General features: G+C 36.3%; 2 long non-coding RNA genes and 2 other non-coding genes across 5 annotated transcripts; all 4 read left to right on the top strand.

Annotated features, from left to right (window-relative positions):
• The first annotated feature begins 1,075 nt into the window (after nucleotides 1-1,075).
• On the top strand, nucleotides 1,076-4,084 carry LOC141592502 (uncharacterized). 2 transcript variants are annotated; one of them, XR_012521168.1, is made up of 4 exons: nucleotides 1,076-1,225; nucleotides 2,370-2,593; nucleotides 3,108-3,257; nucleotides 3,375-4,084. It is a non-coding gene; the product is annotated as an uncharacterized LOC141592502 (long non-coding RNA). The 2 variants fall into 2 exon arrangements; XR_012521169.1 differs by lacking the exon at nucleotides 2,370-2,593.
• Nucleotides 4,085-11,646: 7,562 nt separating this feature from the next.
• On the top strand, nucleotides 11,647-14,368 carry LOC141591222 (uncharacterized). Its single transcript, XR_012520742.1, has 5 exons — nucleotides 11,647-11,753; nucleotides 11,847-11,920; nucleotides 12,045-12,099; nucleotides 12,720-12,806; nucleotides 14,229-14,368. It is a non-coding gene; the product is annotated as an uncharacterized LOC141591222 (long non-coding RNA).
• Nucleotides 14,369-15,088: 720 nt separating this feature from the next.
• LOC141593414 (small nucleolar RNA U19) lies at nucleotides 15,089-15,218 on the top strand. Its single transcript, XR_012521498.1, has one exon. It is a non-coding gene; the product is annotated as a small nucleolar RNA U19 (small nucleolar RNA).
• A 52-nt stretch (nucleotides 15,219-15,270) lies between these two features.
• Nucleotides 15,271-15,363, top strand: LOC141593402 (small nucleolar RNA R24). The gene has a single exon (XR_012521487.1). It is a non-coding gene; the product is annotated as a small nucleolar RNA R24 (small nucleolar RNA).
• Nucleotides 15,364-21,395: the final 6,032 nt, after the last annotated feature.

The following is a 21,395-nucleotide window of genomic DNA, read 5'->3' as shown; positions in this document are numbered from 1 at the left end:
GAATAATTTTAAGAGAAAATTGTAAATTACCACCTCATATTTACCGTATTTTACAAACTACCACCTTGTATTTCGTTTATTACTAATAACCACCTACATTACACGGTATATATCCCATCTACCACCGTATATCATTTTCGGCTCATCATTTTACGTAAGTCCCGACTCGTTAAGTTAATAAACTAAATAATGACTATAAGAGCATCCGCAAAGGTGAGATTTTAGTTCCCCATTTGCCTTCTCTCTCTTCAAATGGGCCTCCTCATTATTGCACCAAGCTCCCCAAATATTGGGGTTCCTCTATTTTTAGAGGAGGTTCCCAAAAGAAAAAGTAAGGCAAATTGATGTGCTTTTTGGGGAGGTTCCCATATTTTGTATGTAAATTTATGTTGTTGGGGAACCTCATTATTGCAAAGATGTAGTTATAAAATGGGGAGGGTAGATGAAAAAGTTAGTGGAAAATGAGGTGGACGAATAAGAAAATGAGAGATAAAATATGGGGCACCTTACCTTTGCGGAGGCTCTAATACCCTTACTTAAGTTCACTCAAAACACACCGTACTACCCACCTAAACACTAAAAGTTTAACCACGCCATTCATCACAACACCCCAATAATTCATCATCTCCATCATCATCAAATTGCCGGAATGTTCTTACCCCACCACCACCAACAAACTCAGAGCATCCCTCTCGCAAGCGCTACCTCACCACATTTCCCACCATCTACTCACCACCACCTAACCACCATCTCACTACCACCCGTTGCACTATCAACCCAAGCCCACCATCTCCTTAACCATTACTTTTATCCTCCAAAAAGAAAAGAAAAACCAAAGAAATGAGCTGAGATTTGTAACACAAAACCCCCAAAATCATAAACAAAATTGAAAGAACCCTAAGAAATGTCTTTAATTTAAAAGATAAACCCAACTAATAGCACCGCAAATTTGTGGATTTGGGTAATGGTAGCGAGAAGTTGGAGGTCATGGTGAGAAATGTGGCAAAATGCGGTGGTGCGATAAGACGGTAGGTCTAGCGGTGCGGAGGGTGGTGGTCGGTTTCTTGATGGGGAAAAGTTGTGAAGAGGTGGCGGTGGTGGGAGGGATGATGTATGGGTGCACAAGAGGAAGAAAGAGGATAATTATCATGTTGTATAATGTGGATAGAGTAATAACAACAACATATTAATTCCTCATGGAGATTGAATAAGATTGATGATGAACGTATGTGATTCTCTTTACAGATAAAGTCCTTACAATTTTGGTTGTTGGATCTTGATTCTGCAAAAAAATAATTTGATTTTGATTGTAGTTGTGGATTTAGAGTGTTTGATTTTGGTTTCTCTCTTAATTAGATGGCAGTGAGTTTTTGGAGTGAATAAAATTAAGGGTGTTTTGGTCTTTTTGCGGTTTATTCACTTAATGAGTCGAGAAGTTATTTGAATGATGATCGGGAATGAAATACGGTGGTAGATGGGATATATACCGTCTAATATAGGTGGTTATTAGTAATAAACGAAATACAAGGTGGTAATTTGTAAAATGCGGTAAATACTAGGTGGTAATTAACAATTTTCACTAATTTTAACTAGAGATTAAAGATGATTTCCTGCCATAGTGCATGCATGTGAGTTAAGTATATGATTGTCATTATGATTGTATGGACTATGGAGTTGGATTATTAAGACAAAATCCTCAAAGAACAGCTTCCGGCAGGTTAGAGAATAGAGTCTCTTTATTTTATTTAGAACTTAAAACCACTGAAGCTGTACGATGATTTCACGTTGAACAATTTCATCCTCTAATGGCCTTCTCTTGATGATACTTCTTTGGTTCAGATTTGGTGCACAAAGCCTTTTTGTGCAACTAGATTTCAGTGATTAATTTGGTGTCTAGATTTTGGTTAGTTTCATGCTATTGATGTTAAAACTTAAAGCTTATTTTCATACTCCATCATTTTCTTTGTTTATACGATATTAACACTCTCTAATATTGGTACATTAACGTAGAAAAGATACGGAGTATTACTACTGTTTCTTGGCATAATGTTGGTACATTAAAGGATTTGCTTGTCATATGATTTGGGTGATAATAGTAATGCCGTCTGAATTTTTTTTATTTGTAATTGTGCCAGTTTTATGTAGATAAGGAGGAAGACTTAGTCCCCAAACTACAAATGAAACAACTGTCATTATTGTCGTTACCTCAAAATTTAACTAGTCTTGTTGTCGGATATCTTTATAGTGCTGTGATAATTGATATGATCCAACTCTATATTGTACCGTGATATGATCCATTTCTTATTGTCAGTATATTTAATAGTGATGTTTGTTTATTGAGATACTTATTTTATGACTTGTCTTTCCAGATATTTTACAGCAATACAATCATGAGAATCAGGAAGCCATGAATCCATTATTATTGTCAACTTTCTATTATATCTTGATTTTGATATAGTGAAGTTTTGAAATGGAGATGAGAAACAAGCAACGGGTTGCATAATGTGTATAATATAAGACACGGGAGATGACAAAAATATTTGTAGATTGTTGTATGTTTGACAGCAAGTTTTAGGGGAAAAGCTAATATTTGGTCAGTTTTTAATACAGGAGAATATTGTTGGAAATGCCAAATTTATACAACCCCTACGCCCCAATTTTTTGAGTTATTTATACAACCATTATTGTTCTTATTTAATGCTCTGAAATCTGAAAGCAGACAATATTTATTCATACAGAATGAAGTTGAGATTTTGAAAGCTGAACCTTTTGTTTTGATCGGGATTTGCTTAAAGACGAACTCTCAAAGCTCAGCTTATGTGTTGAATTTTTTACATACTTTTGAAGTGAAACTGTTGTTTTTCCTATCGTTTTACATTTTAATCATCTTTTGGCTTTACAAGAAAGTTTTTTTTACTTTGCAATAGGTTTTTGGTTCTTACTTCACTAGATGGCTATAGCCTTAAGCCCGTGAATTCACCGGGGTTGTTTTTAAGAACTGTGTTTTAAAATACTATACGAAGTAAATGTTAAATTTAATGTTACGTGTTATTCTAAGTGGATTAAGTTTCTTCATGCTCATGCAAACTAACTGCCTACTTCTGCAGGTTAAATGGTTTTGGCGTGAATGTCGGGCCAACTGCCAAAGAGTTAACACCAAAAGTTGGTCAGATCAGAGATCTTTTGGTCTGAATGAGGCGTGAAAGTGCCTGAGGTCGAGGTGACACAACACATTTCTCTCATGGAAGTTGGAATATGTACTGATTTTTTTGTCGTCTGATATTTCTTTATTTCTAGGTTTGGTAATTAGTTGCTACTTCAATGGCTATTAGTCGCCTGACATTTCTTTTTGCTCTTATTCTTAAAAATTAAAGGGAAAGGCTGTCTGCCGGAGTACCAGTATCCACAAATTGGTGTATTATCGCAAAAAGAACGGAATTTCAATGACACAGCGCATCAGATTTAGCATCCCTGTCATTCTAAGGGCTCGAGCATCACCCAGATCCAATCCTATTTCTTTGGTACCCTTTCCTCCCCTTTCATAGACAGATTGATATCCCATACGGAGTAATATAAAAGGCAAATACAACAGTTCTGTGAACCGTTTTGCTTTATTTGATCACATGTCAAAGTTAGTGATGCGCTAGAAGATGCCGAGGAGGTCACGGTTGGGCCAACTGATGAACATGGGCTGGTTGCTACTAATTCATGAGTGGTGGATTACTTGGGCTCACATTTCCAAGTCCAGGGAGTCGGAGTTTTATTCGTTGGGGATCTGAGTTGAGCTAGGTGTGTGGAGTTGAAGCTTGGACCTGATTGTTTATTTCCAATTCCGTTATTTCCTTATTTCCTATTCTGTTATTTCCTTAATCTCGTTTTAGGATATTTATTTACGGCTATTTTCTTATTAAGCAAGAATAATATCTCATAGGAGATACTAGGTCAAGTTTATTAGTTTACTAGATTTGATGCCCGTGCGCTGCACGGGTACTAAATAGTGTTTTATTTTTGAGTGAGCTTGTGAAAAATGTAAACTCTTGAGTGTGAACAATATTATTATTTAATCGATATCAAACTTCAATAATACTTTTGAATAACTTAAATAAGTGAAAATTAGAATACTTATACGACTTATTCTAGGACATCAGGTTACTTAAGCTAATTTTACTTAAGCTAATTTTACATGCTTGGCAATCAATAAAACAAAGATCAAGCTACAAAACCAAGGACGATTTGTAATCCAAATCCAAAACTCCTAGACTTATAGTTGGCGATGTCTTGGGAGAGCTATTATGGCAAAAATAGTTATCATATATACTTGTTGTATAGGTTTTATGTAGTTAGAGCCTTATGTAATTGATACTTCCTTCGTCCGGTCATTTAATTATTTATTCCATATTTCAACTGCAAGCACGTAACAACTAAACAACGAAGTATAAAAGAAAAGAACACAACGTGAATGGATGTATAGGATAGACGTTAGGATGGAGTATATATACAATAATGTTCTAGGGTTTGGTTTTGTTTGGTATTTATCAATTATTATTATTATTATTATTATTATTATTATTATTATTATTATTATTTATTTTGAGGTTTCTTTTCACTAAAACTCATATAGTCATATATCTCTAGAATATTAAATTGCATGATCATCTTTTTTCAGAAGTTTTTTTATTTGCTAATTAACAAATATTTTCTTTATGATTTTTTCCTATTTGCTATTTTGCTCTTTTGATTAGCCTGGGGTTATACATGAAAACCAATCTATATCACCTTATTATGCTTGCTATTATTAAAAGCTAACTTCTTAGCCTGTTGAAGACTTATTTTAGTTATTAGGATGATGTCCGTTTTAATTTCGTAGAAATTCCTGGCATTGCAGTAGCCTTAGTTGCATGTGTCTTTAATATTATTGATAAAAAGTTAATGACATTTTTATTCTTATATTTATATATTTGACTATAAACTTGACATAACCTTATTTAATCATACATATTTATCCCATATAGAAGAGACAGTTCGTATCACAATAAAACCTAAGATTCAATAGATCAGTATAAGAAAATATAGAATACTGCCACTATAAAAATCATGCTGCATATCATCTAAGATGATCAAAAGCGAGTATATACTCCCTCGGTCCCAACCATTTGTTACCTCCTAAATCAACAATACATATTTCTGACAATGAATTTGTAACACCCCGTATTTTAATAAGTTGGATAAAATTCTTTTAATTGCTACTTTATATTTAATTACGTTGGTTAACGATTTATATATTTATTTTCTCAGCTAATTAATTAATTTCATTATAATTCTTTACGTTAAATTTAATAATCGTTAATAAGTTCTTTTAAAAGTTAGCTCGAGTTTGTTTAGTTGACTTTTTATGGGTTCATGTAAATAGTTTTATTTATTTAATAACTTTTTGTTTCTTTCTAAGTCCCTTATCGAAGTCGAGCTAAGTGGGCTCCAGACGGATCAGTTAGCTATTTCGAGTTTGTTCTGCTAAATTAGCAAATATCTTTAAAAGCCGCTAATTTAGTTAAAATCTCTAATAATTCCGATTCGAGCTAATTTCGTATTATTTTAGTTAACTAGCTGAGTTTATTTTATTTTCACTCATTAAATTTATTTATTATTAATTCCGTTTTATTACTGAAACTTTTACTAAAAACCGATTTTTATTAATTCGAGACGGTTTTAAAAACGAACGAAATTACTTAACGATGAAGTAACGTACGTATAATTAATAGCTAGCAAGCTAGCTGGTCTCTCATTATTATTATTATTATTATTATTATTATTATTATTATTATTATTATTGTGCAACTCGTCCCCACCCCCTGTATACTCATCCACCTCTTCGAAAGCCCACCTGCAACAAACAAAAATCAAACATAAACAACAAAAAAATCAGACAATGAACCAAATCGCCATCTCTGTGCGAGCTTCAAACCCCGATCTCTCCCCCATTTCTCGACCAAATCCGATAATTTTTATACCAATCTTTTCCCCTTTCTTTCCTCCTTCTTTCAAGGTAAGAAAATCTTATTTTTGTGGTAATTTCAGTTTGACCCGCCTCATGAAAGTTCTTATTTTTAGCTCTTTTATCTCGTGTTCTTTCCTCTAGTTGAAGGAACTGAAGACCCGGTGGGAGGCTCATACTTTTTAGACGTTTTCCTCGGAGTTTTGAAGGGTAAAAAGGTAACGGTGATAGGTTACTCGACAAAAATGTCAAAACTCCGTCTTACATGTCGTTTTATATACTCTTATTTGATAAAGTTTGGTTCTTTTTGTTTATTTATGGGTGTTGGACGAATTGTTGCGGGTGGTTATTTAATGTAACATAGAAAGTAGCAGGGGAGATTAGGAAAGCATGAAGAGGTTAGGCGGCTCCCTTTAAACATAAATTGTAGTTTATAAATAAGAAAATCACAAATTCTCATTTTAGACGGACACTATCCGTCTATACGTATAGACGGATACCATTTTCCCTTACAAAATACCCATTTGCTATAAAGTGGGAAGCACATGGGGATGCCCCCACCTTGTCTCCCCTACCCATTTTATTAGAGGTCTTTACCCGTCTATTCGCCCCACCCGTCTATACCAAGACCTATTGTAAGAAAATAAGGGTTTGTCTTTGGGAAATATTATATGGAATATGGACTAGAAAAAGAGTAATTAACACCGACACATAAAACACAACGGACCAATATTCCCTTTAATTGAATTGTAGTCTTAATTCTAAAAGATAAAGTAATTTAGCTAGCTTAACTAAAATATAACATAATTTGTCAATATAAAAATATTGGAAATATTTGGTTTGTTACAATTTATGGCTGCTCGTGAAGTCGTGTTTAGGACTGCTTAAACGGTCCAAGAGTCGTGGCTATGGGTGCTCGTAGTGTAGGCTTGGGTCATTTAAAATATAATTAAATTACCGTCTCTTATTTTATATAACGATACTTCGTTAATATCGTCCTTTCACATAATTATTTTAGGTGACTCATATGTGGTTGAAGATGAAGAGTAATTTTGGGTTTTAGAAGCTTTCTCAAGTTTATTACTTGTCTCTTTGCTAGCGTAAGGTAACTATTCCGAGTTACTCGACGAATTAATGTCACATTAGTAGTTGATGTTGTGTTTGTTGTTTGATAAGTGTTTAGGTGATTGATAATTATCACATGTTAGGATAGTTTACAAAATGAAATTGTAATTAATAGGCTCAAATGAATTTTATAGCGATAATTGTAATGTTTTGTTGATTGTGCCGAAAATTGAGCCTTAGTCCCTTTGGTGATGCGATGTCGATTAATTGAGTGATTGGTCACCGCAATTTGACCCGCACTGCCGCAGGTGGGGTTGCGGGTAAAAATTCGGTTGGATGAAATTTTATATGAATTAGATAATCGGTCTTTTCTTGCTTTAGGCCATTTATTATATCTCTATTTCACATGTGTAGTTAGTTGAAATTAAGTAGTTTCTTATATTGTAAAAACGGCCCTAGATTCCCCGAAGCCTTGAATATGGTTAATATTGTTAGAATTGGAAATTGGTATTGAGGATTCTGTTGGATTATCTGCTGAATAGACATTTATATATCCTTTCACATGATAGAATGTTAGCATTTATGTTGGTAAGTTAGACTCTTTGCCACTTAGGGTTAAGTGGGTGTCTTACTTGTCTTGTGTGGTGAGTCTTGTGTGGTGTGGGCTAAAGTATTCAAGCTGGGACTAGGTCCTAGGTGAGTATTTCGGCCTTCATCATAGATAGGTCTTTATAGTCTCTGACGAGTATATGTTCACTGCTTGATAGCCTTTGTGTTCCTGACTAGTGGATTTATATCCAAGTTGGGGCATGACCTCGTTACTTATTTTGATAGTATGGGGTCGGCTTAAGTACTAGCCAACCCTTCGGTGGTGTCCTTAGGGTACTCACATCACTTTGTTTTAAAAAAAAGTTGTGGGTCTTGGGTGCGGTGGTGTGTATCCGCATGTCTAGGTCTGCGCAGATTTTAGGCTAGGGTTGTGTTGTCTCTTGGCCATGTTTTCTTAATAGTAACCGCTGAGCCAAGATACCGGTTCGATTACCTTCCCTACCTCGTGGTATAGACTCGAGTTACAAAGTGACTATTGACGGTACTAAGAACTTATGCTTGTCTTTGATATATTGCCCTTTCTTGTATGGTGATTCTATGAATCATAGAAGGTGAGATGCAAGCCGGCTATGGTTGATAGAGTTTGGATTCTGGATGTTATGTGATTCACATGATAGTGTAGTATGAGTCGGTCTAGTTTTCACATGCTAGGACTATGTGTTGTTATATTGTTGTTCACATGATAAGCACGATTGTCTAGCATCTATATGCTAAGGCATTGTGTGATTCGTATTCATATTCTTATGTTTACATGTTATATTAATTATGACATTTCGTATTTTGGGAGAACTCGGAGTTACTCCCCACCGATCGTGGCTTTAGTATTTGTATAAAATGCGAATGACGGTAGGTGATGCATATATGGGGTACATGGACGAGCTAGCGAGCAAAGTAACCTTGGGACCTAGACTGGTTTTATTTCATTGTGACCCTTAAACCCTTTTTGTGTCACATACATTTTAGGGACATATGTCTCCCTCTTTTTCTTTGGTTTGTATCATTCTATTCTCATGACTTTAGCATAGTTATGTAAATTAGTACGTTAGCATTTGCGGTGTTGGCATCCTCCTTCCGGAAATGTTTGTGAATGGTTTAGAAAAGTTTTAAAAATGACAGGTTTTAATTAGTTGAACCAATTACAAACATATCTGTCGATTTTTCCGTAGAATTACGTGTTTACTTTTCCGCAATAATTGAGGGTGTCACAGTTGGTATCAGAGCATATTTGCTCCCGACGCACGTTTGTGCACCCCACTATAAATAACTTGACCTTAAAATAATAAACTTGAGAGACGGGTAAGATGGGTAGATTTAGGATCTTATGTTGTAGTCTCTTTGTGTTTGCTCTTTGTTAGGTACTAACCTGTTTGTTGATTGTCATTTAATAATTGTTGCGTTCTTGGACCAATGACCGTGAGCTTATCTATAGCTAATGGAGTTATTACCCTTATTATAAAAAAAAATTTGAACTAAAGGTTTTGAAAATATTTTAATGTTTTTCACTGGTTTTAACGTCAATTAGTGTTAAAGCTTGTTATTGGAGACGTCTGATAATTAGTTTTATCATTTGTTGGTGTAAAAATGTCCTTTTATGTCTTTGAATTGGAATATTGATGTTCTTGAGTGATCGCCAAGAGTATCTCCGTTCCATTGAAAGGACACTTATATTTTAAAAAGATCAAGATTTAGTGCCTTTTGCTGAGGATTGAAGATTTGTTCAACCTTTGAAGAATGCTTCTACTTCCTTGAAGATATTTCTCGTTCTTTTTGTATCTCGCCTTATTCTTAATCTCTTGGTGCCTATCCTTCTTCTAAACTCTCTATTCTTCTTCCTAGGAAGTTACATTTGTATCCTCCCAACGTGTCCTTTCACCCTTGCTAATCCTCCCTTAACGCCTTTTAGATAGTTCTTTTTCTTTTGTGGGGTGTTAACCTTGGTTGGATAATTTGGCTTGTGGAGTTGTTTCTGGTTGACCTATAACCCCGGTTTTGAGAAGTTGTGATATTGGAAGGACTTACGTTGAGTGTTGTTACCTTAGGAGTAAACACGGAGTAAGGTTTATGATGTGATTTTGGAAAGAGATACCTTTTGGATGTTGATAGCCATACATTAATTGATGTTACCTTATGACATTGTTGTTTGAGATTTGAGTATCTGACATTTCCTTGTTGTCTAATTTCCCTTTCTCCTTGATCATGAGCGTTACCGTTCATACCTCCTTTCCTCGCTTCATCTTGCTCCTCCTTTAAGTTTGACACTCGTATCTTGTGAAACTCTATCTTTGACATCCTTGTAATTTTGACTTCAATTTTTACCCTATGAAAGTCATTATAGCTCTCTTGTGGCTTAAGTTTGAGCTCTCTTAACATACTTTGTTTTTATGCTATCTAAGTTACTTTCCTTTTTGTACAACTTCTAAAGTTTCAAGCTACCAGTTTCGATTCATTCTTAAAAGTTTATGTCACTTCTGCAAACCTAACCTATTTTTGAAGACTTGAAAATGAAAATTTGATTTAGTTCCCTATTCCTTCCTTGAATATAAACTCATTTATCGTAATTATAATTACTAGACCCGAAATTTCTTTAAATTTTATCCAATTTCTATTAACCTTGATCTATTTATGACTTCTTTGTCAAAGTTTAATATTATATTTCCGGAATTTAACTCCCCTTTTAGTTTAAAGGTGAAACCTTTATTTCTACTTTGGCTTTTTGCAAAAGAACATTTGAGAAGATTACCTTTCTCTTATTTTGATTTTAACGTTGATCGGATGTTAGAACTAGTTATTGGAAACGTTTGATAACTTGTTCTACGATTGTCGGCGAATAGTTTTTGTTTTAAATTTGTCTCTGACTTGGAAAGTTAGCGTTCTTGTGTGCACGACAAGAGCAATTCCGTTCCATGAATGAGACTTATATTTTTGAAAACTTTTCATTAATGTTTCTGAAAGTATTTTGATTTTCGATTTATACAAATGATTTGCTTTTTGACCTTATCTTTGATTTGGAATGTGATGTTCTTGAATGCACAACGAGAGCACTTCCGTTCCTCTGATGAGAGTCTGGTTCTGTCGGAAAATTTTATTTGAAACTTTTGAAAGAATTTTGATTCTTACGATAAATAACCTTTAAAATGTTTTGGTTACCGATTCCAAAGTTCCAGTTTTGTTTTATATAACCTTTCATTTCTACTTTCAAGTTTCGAGGACGAAACTTTTTAAAAGGTGGGGTGATTGTAACACCCCGTATTTTAATAAGTTGGATAAAATTCTTTTAATTGCTACTTTATATTTAATTACATTGGTTAACGATTTATATATTTATTTTCTCAGCTAATTAATTAATTTCATTATAATTCGTTACGTTAAATTTAATAATCGTTAATAAGTTCTTTTAAAAGTTAGCTCGAGTTTGTTTAGTTGACTTTTTATGGGTTCATGTAAATAGTTTTATTTATTTAATAACTTTTTGTTTCTTTCTAAGTCCCTTATCGAAGTCGAGCTAAGTGGGCTCCAGACGGATCAGTTAGCTATTTCGAGTTTGTTCCGCTAAATTAGCAAATATCTTTAAAAGCCGCTAATTTAGTTAAAATCTCTAATAATTCCGATTCGAGCTAATTTCGTATTATTTTAGTTAACTAGCTGAGTTTATTTTATTTTCACTCATTAAATTTATTTATTATTAATTCCGTTTTATTACTGAAACTTTTACTAAAAACCGATTTTTATTAACTCGAGACGGTTTTAAAAACGAACGAAATTACTTAACGATGAAGTAACGTACGTATAATTAATAGCTAGCAAGCTAGCTGGTCTCTCATTATATATATTATTATTATTATTATTATTATTATTATTATTATTATTATTATTGTGCAACTCGTCCCCACCCCCTGTATACTCATCCACCTCTTCGAAAGCCCACCTGCAACAAACAAAAATCAAACATAAACAACAACAAAATCAGACAATGAACCAAATCGCCATCTCTGTGCGAGCTTCAAACCCCGATCTCTCCCCCATTTCTCGACCAAATCCGATAATTTTTATACCAATCTTTTCCCCTTTCTTTCCTCCTTCTTTCAAGGTAAGAAAATCTTATTTTTGTGGTAATTTCAGTTTGACCCGCCTCATGAAAGTTCTTATTTTTAGCTCTTTTATCTCATGTTCTTTCCTCTAGTTGAAGGAACTGAAGACCCGGTGGGAGGCTCATACTTTTTAGACGTTTTCCTCGGAGTTTTGAAGGGTAAAAAGGTAACGGTGATAGGTTACTCGACAAAAATGTCAAAACTCCGTCTTATATGTCGTTTTATATACTCTTATTTGATAAAGTTTGGTTCTTTTTGTTTATTTATGGGTGTTGGACGAATTGTTGCAGGTGGTTATTAATGTAACATAGAAAGTAGCAGGGGAGATTAGGAAAGCATGAAGAGGTTAGGCGGCTCCCTTTAAACATAAATTGTAGTTTATAAATAAGAAAATCACAAATTCTCATTTTAGACGGACACTATCCGTCTATACGTATAGACGGATACCATTTTCCCTTACAAAATACCCATTTGCTATAAAGTGGGAAGCACATGGGGATGCCCCCACCTTGTCTCCCCTACCCATTTTATTAGAGGTCTTTACCCGTCTATTCGCCCCACCCGTCTATACCAAGACCTATTGTAAGAAAATAAGGGTTTGTCTTTGGGAAATATTATATGGAATATGGACTAGAAAAAGAGTAATTAACACCGACACATAAAACACAACGGACCAATATTCCCTTTAATTGAATTGTAGTCTTAATTCTAAAAGATAAAGTAATTTAGCTAGCTTAACTAAAATATAACATAATTTGTCAATATAAAAATATTGGAAATATTTGGTTTGTTACAATTTATGGCTGCTCGTGAAGTCGTGTTTAGGACTGCTTAAACGGTCCAAGAGCCGTGGCTATGGGTGCTCGTAGTGTAGGCTTGGGTCATTTAAAATATAATTAAATTACCGTCTCTTATTTTATATAACGATACTTCGTTAATATCGTCCTTTCACATAATTATTTTAGGTGACTCATATGTGGTTGAAGATGAAGAGTAATTTTGGGTTTTAGAAGCTTTCTCAAGTTTATTACTTGTCTCTTTGCTAGCGTAAGGTAACTATTCCGAGTTACTCGACGAATTAATGTCACATTAGTAGTTGATGTTGTGTTTGTTGTTTGATAAGTGTTTAGGTGATTGATAATTATCACATGTTAGGATAGTTTACAAAATGAAATTGTAATTAATAGGCTCAAATGAATTTTATAGCGATAATTGTAATGTTTTGTTGATTGTGCCGAAAATTGAGCCTTAGTCCCTTTGACTGATGCGATGTCAGTTAATTGAGTGATTGGTCAGCCGCAATTTGACCCGTACCTGTCGCAGGGCTGGGGTTGCGGGTAAAAATTCGGTTGGATGAAATTTTATATGAATTAGATAATCGGTCTTTTCTTGCTTTAGGCCATTTATTATATCTCTATTTCACATGTGTAGTTAGTTGAAATTAAGTAGTTTCTTATATTGTAAAAACGGCCCTAGATTCCCCGAAGCCTTGAATATGGTTAATATTGTTAGAATTGGAAATTGGTATTGAGGATTCTGTTGGATTATCTGCTGAATAGACATTTATATATCCTTTCACATGATAGAATGTTAGCATTTATGTTGGTAAGTTAGACTCTTTGCCACTTAGGGTTAAGTGGGTGTCTTACTTGTCTTGTGTGGTGAGTCTTGTGTGGTGTGGGCTAAAGTATTCAAGCTGGGACTAGGTCCTAGGTGAGTATTTCGGCCTTCATCATAGATAGGTCTTTATAGTCTCTGACGAGTATATGTTCACTGCTTGATAGCCTTTGTGTTCCTGACTAGTGGATTTATATCCAAGTTGGGGCATGACCTCAGGTACTTATTTTGATAGTATGGGGTCAGCTTAAGTACTAGCCAACCCTTCGGTGGTGTCCTTAGGGTACTCACATCACTTTGTTTTAAAAAAAAGTTGTGGGTCTTGGGTGCGGTGGTGTGTATCCGCATGTCTAGGTCTGCGCAGATTTTAGGCTAGGGTTGTGTTGTCTCTTGGCCATGTTTTCTTAATAGTAACCGCTGAGCCAAGATACCGGTTCGATTACCTTCCCTACCTCGTGGTATAGACTCGAGTTACAAAGTGACTATTGACGGTACTAAGAACTTATGCCTGTCTTTGATATATTGCCCTTTCTTGTATGGTGATTCTATGAATCATAGAAGGTGAGATGCAAGCCGGCTATGGTTGATAGAGTTTGGATTCCTGGATGTTATGTGATTCACATGATAGTGTAGTATGAGTCGGTCTAGTTTTCACATGCTAGGACTATGTGTTGTTATATTGTTGTTCACATGATAAGCACGATTGTCTAGCATCTATATGCTAAGGCATTGTGTGATTCGTATTCATATTCTTATGTTTACATGTTATATTAATTATGACATTTCGTGGCTGGGAGAACTCGGAGTTACTCCCCACTGACTGTGGCTTTCGTATTTGTATAAAATGCGAATGACAGGTAGGTGATGCATATATGGGGTACATGGACGAGCTAGCGAGCAAAGTAACCTTGGGACCTAGACTGGTTTTATTTCATTGTGACCCTTAAACCCTTTTTGTGTCACATACATTTTAGGGACATATGTCTCCCTCTTTTTCTTTGGTTTGTATCATTCTATTCTCATGACTTTAGCATAGTTATGTAAATTAGTCATTAGCATTTGCGGTGTTGGCATCCTCCTTCTGGAAATGTTTGTGAATGGTTTAGAAAAGTTTTAAAAATGACAGGTTTTAATTAGTTGAACCAATTACAAACATATCCTGTCAGTTTTTCTGTAGAATTACGTGTTTACTTTTCCGCAATAATTGAGGGTGTCACAGAATTAAATTCCACGAAGGGTTTATGTACTTCCCGAAAAATAAAACTTTTATAAACAATATATTATCTTTTATTTTATCTTTTAAGGTTAAGATTTATTTTTGGTATTTATTAATATGGTACTTATCTTTTTAGATTAAGATTAATACTGACAAATTCTGTTTTTTTCTAAGACTAATATTATTATTTTAAATTTTTAATTTAAGTGTTTCAAAAAACTTGGTGTCTCTAGAATTGGTGGTTTTAGAAGCCCATATACTACGTCTGATAAATTTGTTTTTACCGGGTCCAATGATTTGGTGGACGTAACATTGCATGACACCAAGTTAGCACTTTTTATTGAATGTTGCAGACTACTCGATAGTGCAGACATTCAAAGAAAAAAACCTATGCTCAATTCAAGATCAGATTACCTATTATTGTAGTTGTGTAAAGCGATTGATGAAAACTGCCCTTTAAGAGTAGCTGTATGAATGTCTTGTTATTTAAACAAGGTTTCATATTGGTTTAGTTATGGGGCATACATCAATTTGGGGTCAAATGTATTGTTTGATCCTTTGTTTCTCATGCCTTTTTGAGGGGACTATTCTTTCGTGATATGAATTGTCCTCCAAGCAGCCTTGGACATGTTTTAATCATCGTTAATTAATCGATCGTTTCTACTCGTAAGAGCTGTCAAATGTTATCTGTGATGAGGCTTTAACACGTAAGAAAATTCGACTTTGTGACGGATTTTCGATGCAATACCTTTGTTAACGCTTGGCTTCTGAGATGACCCATTATGCTCTAATCCAGTAATCGCTGCATTGTTGTTTATCAACTTTCTTACGATCTTAACCATGTTACTTAAAAAAGGGATTGGATCTGAGATGTGTTTGATTAACTCAACGTTATCAATGGCACGAAAATTGTACTCTATGGATGCAAAATTGTTACGTGGTAACACTTCTAACTTTCCAATGAGCTTTCATCTCCATTATATATATTGATTTATCGGCTCCATCGTCAATTAAGATAGTTCAACATAAAACGGAATACGGTAAAAATCTCAACCGATGGGATATAACTATATATAGCTGCTTGACCGCTCTGCAATTGGTTTTTTAGTTGTAAACAAATTCCAATGGCAAAGAGATAAAAGATAGGTGTTGTCAGTTATTATTGATAAAATATGGAGTATGTAGTTGTTTGAAATTGATTTAATATTTCTTTTGTATTATCTTTTTGGTCCAATTTATATCTTTTCATTCTTATTTTTATTTAGAAAATAACTAAGGCAAATATATTAATAATAAGTGTTTTAGAAAAGTTGGAGTCTTTCAGAGTGCCTGAAAAAAGCTTCTTTTATATATATTGATTTGTAAGCCTATATAAAGCGTGACAGGCTGCTGCGTTTTGATTCATTGAACGATTAATAAAAACTCAGAAAACCCCGATCAAGTTTGATCACCAAACCCTAGATTTGAGAACGAACTTCAAGTCTTTCGCGATTGTTGTTCGGGCTCCGAACTCCTTCGTTATTAGCTGCGAATTCAGGTCGGATCTCAAAGCTAAATATCCCTCGTGTTACTGTTCACTCGTTATTATTCATCCGTTACTGTTCACCCGTTTTTCATTAGTATTGTTATTGCGTTATAAAATATGAAAAAAAAACAAGCCTTTTGTTTTCGTTATTCTGTTTTTGTTAGTTGCTGGAATTCGAATCTTAAATCATCACATTTAATTTGTTAATTGCTTCCGCGTTTTGTATCATTTGTGGTAATCAGAGCAAGGTCGATGGGTGATTTCGACAACAATTTACTTCGCCAATTGCGTGACTTGTTGAGGAATGTGCTAGAGGATGGTGGTTGTGGTCCTATAAGGCGGCTTGTTGTAGACAAGTTTAAGGTGATGGAGTTACATGAGTTTGACAGAGGCACTGATCCCGAGTACTACCTTGAATAGGAAAGAAATATGGAGCGATTGTTCGAGTAGGATGTTTCTGATGAGAAGCGTTGCAAATATGCTATTCTGAAATTGGTGAAGAATGCATCTTTGTGGTTCGAAAATTTCAAAGCCAATCGAGCAAGGGATGGCAAGGAAAAGCTGAACTCGTGGGATGCTTTAAAGTGAAAGCTCAGAAAGCGGTATGTTCCGAGAAGTTATAAGATTGATCTATATAGGAAAGTTGCTGAATTGAGTCAAGGTAGTTTGTCAATTACCAATTACATTGCTGAATTTGAAAGACTTGCTTTGGTGAGTGATTTGGAGGAAATAGGGGAACAAAAGATGGCGAGATTTTGTAGGGGATTGAATATGCTAATACTATTGACATGCATAACTACGATTCATTTGATATGCTATGCCAATTGAGTTTAAAGGTCGAGAGTCAATTGAAATCGAATCGTTCTAGCACTAGTTTCACCCCTAAGAGTATTGCTTGGTCTAAACCCGAGGGAGCTAGGTCTGGAGGGGCTGTGTATACTGTAGTATCGACTGCCACCACACCAAAACCGCTCATTCATGACAAACCTGAATCGAGTAGCAAAGAAAAGGACCTGCCAAGGTCCGTTGTTTCAAATGTCAAGGTTTTGGTCACTTCCGAAGTGATTGCCCTAATAAACGGAATATTACTCTACGGGAAGCCGTGTCTTTGCGTGATGAGCTATCGTATGATTTGGCTGTTGAGGAGGAGGGATTGTTTGTGTTGAACAAAGAGGAGGAGACCGGGGATGAGGAGTTGTCTTATGAAGAACCTATGTAGGATACCTTGGTCTTACGACGAATGTTGCACTCTAAAGTTGAACCGTTGGTAGTAGAACAACGTGACCAGATTTTTCACACCAAATGTCAGGTGGGTGATAAGTGGTGTAGCGTGATTGTCGATGGTGGGAGTTGCACCAACGTTGCTGCTACGGAGCTAGTTGATAAGCTTTCTCTTGTGACCACACCGCATCCAAAGCCCTATACTTTGCATTGGCTTGATGACGGAAGCAAGGTAAAGGTTTCAAAACAGGCCCGAGTGAGTTTTGCAATGGATCCTTACAAGGACGAGGTTTTATATGATGTTATACCAATGGATGCATGCCATTTGCTATTGGGACGTCCTTGGCAATTTGATAAGGATATAGCGCACCATGGGAGGAGTAACGAGTACACTTTGTTCTCTGATGGTAAGAATGTAACATTGAAGCCTATGACCCCGAAAGCTGTTCGTTCTATGTATTCGGGTAGGAGTAAGAAGCCAAGCTTAACCATGTTTGCTAACGAAATGGAGGTTGAACAGGTGCTCGACGATGGTGGTTGTGTTTATGCGCTCATAGCCCTAAATCAGCCCCAACCACAAGTAAGTCAGCACGATGCTATCAATGAGTTGCTTCTTGAGTTTGCAGATGTATTCCCGGATGATTTACCTACCGGTTTGCCACCGATAAGAGGGATCGAGCATCAAATTGACTTGATTACAGGGGCTCCGTTACCTAATAAGGCTGCCTATCGAAGTAATCCCGAGGAAATTAAGGAGATGCAGCGCCAAATTGATGAGTTAATGGAACGAGGTTATGCGCGTGAGAGCTTAAGTCCATGTGTTGTTCCGGTCTTGTTAGTACCAAAGAAAGATGGTTCATGGCGAATGTGCATCGATAGCAGGGTTGTCAATAACATAACCATTAAGTATCGATTTCCCATCCCGAGACTTGATGATATGTTAGATGAGCTTCATGGTTCAGTGGTGTTCTCGAAAATTGACTTGCGAAGTAGATACCATCAGATTAGAATGAAGGAAGGAGTTGAATGGAAAACCGCGTTAAAGACCAAGCACGGCCTGTATGAGTGGTTGGTAATGCCATTCGGTCTCACGAATGCACCAAGCACTTTCATGAGACTAATGAACGAGGTACTCAAACCATTTCTTGGTAAATTCGTTGTTGTTTATTTCGATGATATACTTGTGTACAGTAAAAGCATAGATGAGCATTTGCATCATCTGAGGGCTGTTTTCGAGGTATTGAGGGCTCAAAAACTATATGGCAAGACCGAGAAGTGCTCATTCCTGGTCGATGAAGTTATCTTTCTTGGATATGTCGTTTCCAAGCATGGGGTGTCCGTGGATAAAACTAAGGTAGAAGCTATAGGCCAGTACCTACTACAGTGACAGAGGTACGATCATTTCATGGGTTAGCTTCATTTTATCGTCGTTTTATTCGGGATTTTAGCACCATTATGAGTCCTATTACCGAGTGCTTGAAGAAAGGATCATTCGTTTGGGGTACACCTCAACGAGCTTTCGAGTTGATCAAACATAAGCTATGTGAAGCACCTATTCTTGCACTCCCTGATTTTGCAAAGCCATTTGAAGTTGAGTGCGATGCTAGTGGTGTCGGAATAGGGGTTGTTCTAGTGCAGGAGAAGCGTCCCATAGCTTATTTCTCCGAGAAATTGGTGGAGCTCGCTGCAATTATTCGACCTACGACAAGGAATTCTATGCCATTGTTCGAGCCTTGGATCATTGGAGCCATTATTTGAGGCCGAATCATTTTATATTTCATTATGATCATGAATCCTTGAAGTATATTAATGGGCAGCAGAAACTTAATCCACGACATGCCAAATGGGTCGAGTTTCTTCAATCATTTCATTTCTCATCCAAATACAAGGAGGGTAAAACCAACGTGGTAGCTGATGCGTTATCTCGCAGGTATGCTTTGCTTACAACTCTTGGAGTAAGGCTACTTGGTTTCGAGATGTTGAAAGAATACAACTCGAAAGATGCTGATTTTTGTGAGATATTCAAAGGGTGTACAACTGGGTCGTTCAAGGAGTATGTGTTGCAGGACAGGTTTCATTTCAGGGGAAATCGTTTGTGTGTTCCTAAACATCCGGTTCGAGAATTGTTGGTTAGAGAGGCTCATGGTGGCGGCATTGCTGGTCATTTCAGAACTCAAAAGACGCTCGAAATCTTGCACAAGCACTTTTATTGGCCGAAGATGTTGGGTGATATACAGAATTTGTTGAGCAAGTGCGCTACTTGTCATCTCGCGAAGAGTAAGTTCAAGTTGGGTTTATATCAGCCCTTACCGGTTCCTAATCGGCCGTGGGAGGATGTATCAATGGATTTTATCGTCGCTTTACCAAGAACAAAGCGAGGTAAGGATGCTATAATAGTTGTGGTTGATCGCTTTTCGAAAATGGCACATTTCATACCATGCCACAGGACCGACAATGCTGCGAATGTGGCTGATTTGTATTTCCGAGAGATAGTGCGTCTACATGGTGTCCCAAAAACAATTGTGTCCGATCGAGATTCGAAATTCTTAACCTATTTCTAGAACACTTTGTGGAGGAAAATGGGTACGAAGTTGCTGTTTAGTACCTCGCATCATCCCCAAATCGATGGGAAAACCGAGGTCACTAATCGTACTTTGGGCACTATACTTCGTGGGCTGGTTAGCAAGACACAAAAGGATTGGGATATGAAGCTAGCTCATGCCGAGTTTGCATACAACCGTACTCCAACCATAGCCACGAAACACTCTCCTTTTGAAGTAGTATATGGCGTTAATCCATACCTGCCCATAGACTTGATTCCGCTTCCTAGTGATGAGTTGGTGCACAAGGATGCTGAATCGAAGCTCAAATCGATGTTGAAGCTACATGAGCAGGTAAAGAAGCGAACTGAGGCGGTAAATGAGGCTTACAAGAAAAGATCGAACAAAAACCGTAAGCCTAGACTCTTTGAACCGGGTGATCTAGTTTGGTTGCATTTGAGGAAGGAACGCTTTCCGGGAAAGCGCAAGAACAAGCTCATGCCTCGAGCCGAGGATCCTTATAAAGTAGTTGAGAAAGTGAATGACAATGCGTACAAGCTCGAACTTCCCGGAGACTATGGAGTTCACGCCACATTCAATGTGGGAGATCTTTCACCATACTTAGATGATGAAGGACTATCCGAATTGAGGTCAATTCCCTTTCAAGAGGGAGGGAACCAAATGGTACAAAACGCGGAAGCAATTAACAAATTAAATGTGATGATTTAAGACTCGATTTCCAGCAACTAACAAAAACAGAATAGCGAAAACAAAAGGCTTGTTTTTTTTCTGATTTTATAACGCAATAACAGCAACAATACTAACGAAACAACGGGTGAACAATAATGGATGAATAGTAACGAGTGAACAGTAACACGGTGAACAGTAACATGAGGGATATTTAGCTTTGAGATCCGACCTGAATTCGCAGCTAATAACGAAGGAGTTCGGAGCCCGAACAGCAATCGCGAAAGACTTGAAGTACGTTCTCAAATCTAGGGTTTGGTGATCAAACTTGATCGGGGTTTTCTGAGTTTTTATTAATCGTTCAATGAATCAAAACGCAGCAGCCTGTCACGCCTTATATAGGCTTACAAATAAACTAATAAACTTGACCTAGTATCTCCTATGAGATATTATTCTTGCTTAATAAGAAAATAGCAGTAAATAAAATATCCTAAAACGAGATTAAGGAAATAACAGAATAGGAAATAAGGAAATAACGGAATTGGAAATAAACAATCAGGTCCATGCTTCAACTTCACACGCCTAGCTCAACTCGGATCCCCAACGAATAAAACTCTGACTCCCTGGACTTGGAAATGTGAGCCCAAGTAATCCACCTCTCGAGAATTAGTAGCAACCAGCCCATGTTCATCAGTTGGCCTAACCGTGACCTCCTCGGCATCTTCTAGCGCATCAGTTAGAGTACAAAGAGTTATTGGAGTTAAATAGAAATGTTCGACTCATTATCTTTGTAGTCTATTGAGTATTTGGCTTGAGATGATCATGAAACATTAGG

Source organism: Silene latifolia, chromosome 7 (assembly GCF_048544455.1).
Source record: "Silene latifolia isolate original U9 population chromosome 7, ASM4854445v1, whole genome shotgun sequence".
Classification (NCBI taxonomy): Eukaryota; Viridiplantae; Streptophyta; class Magnoliopsida; order Caryophyllales; family Caryophyllaceae; genus Silene; species Silene latifolia.
Note: the sequence above shows the minus strand (reverse complement) of the source record. Positions and strands in the feature narration are given on the sequence as shown.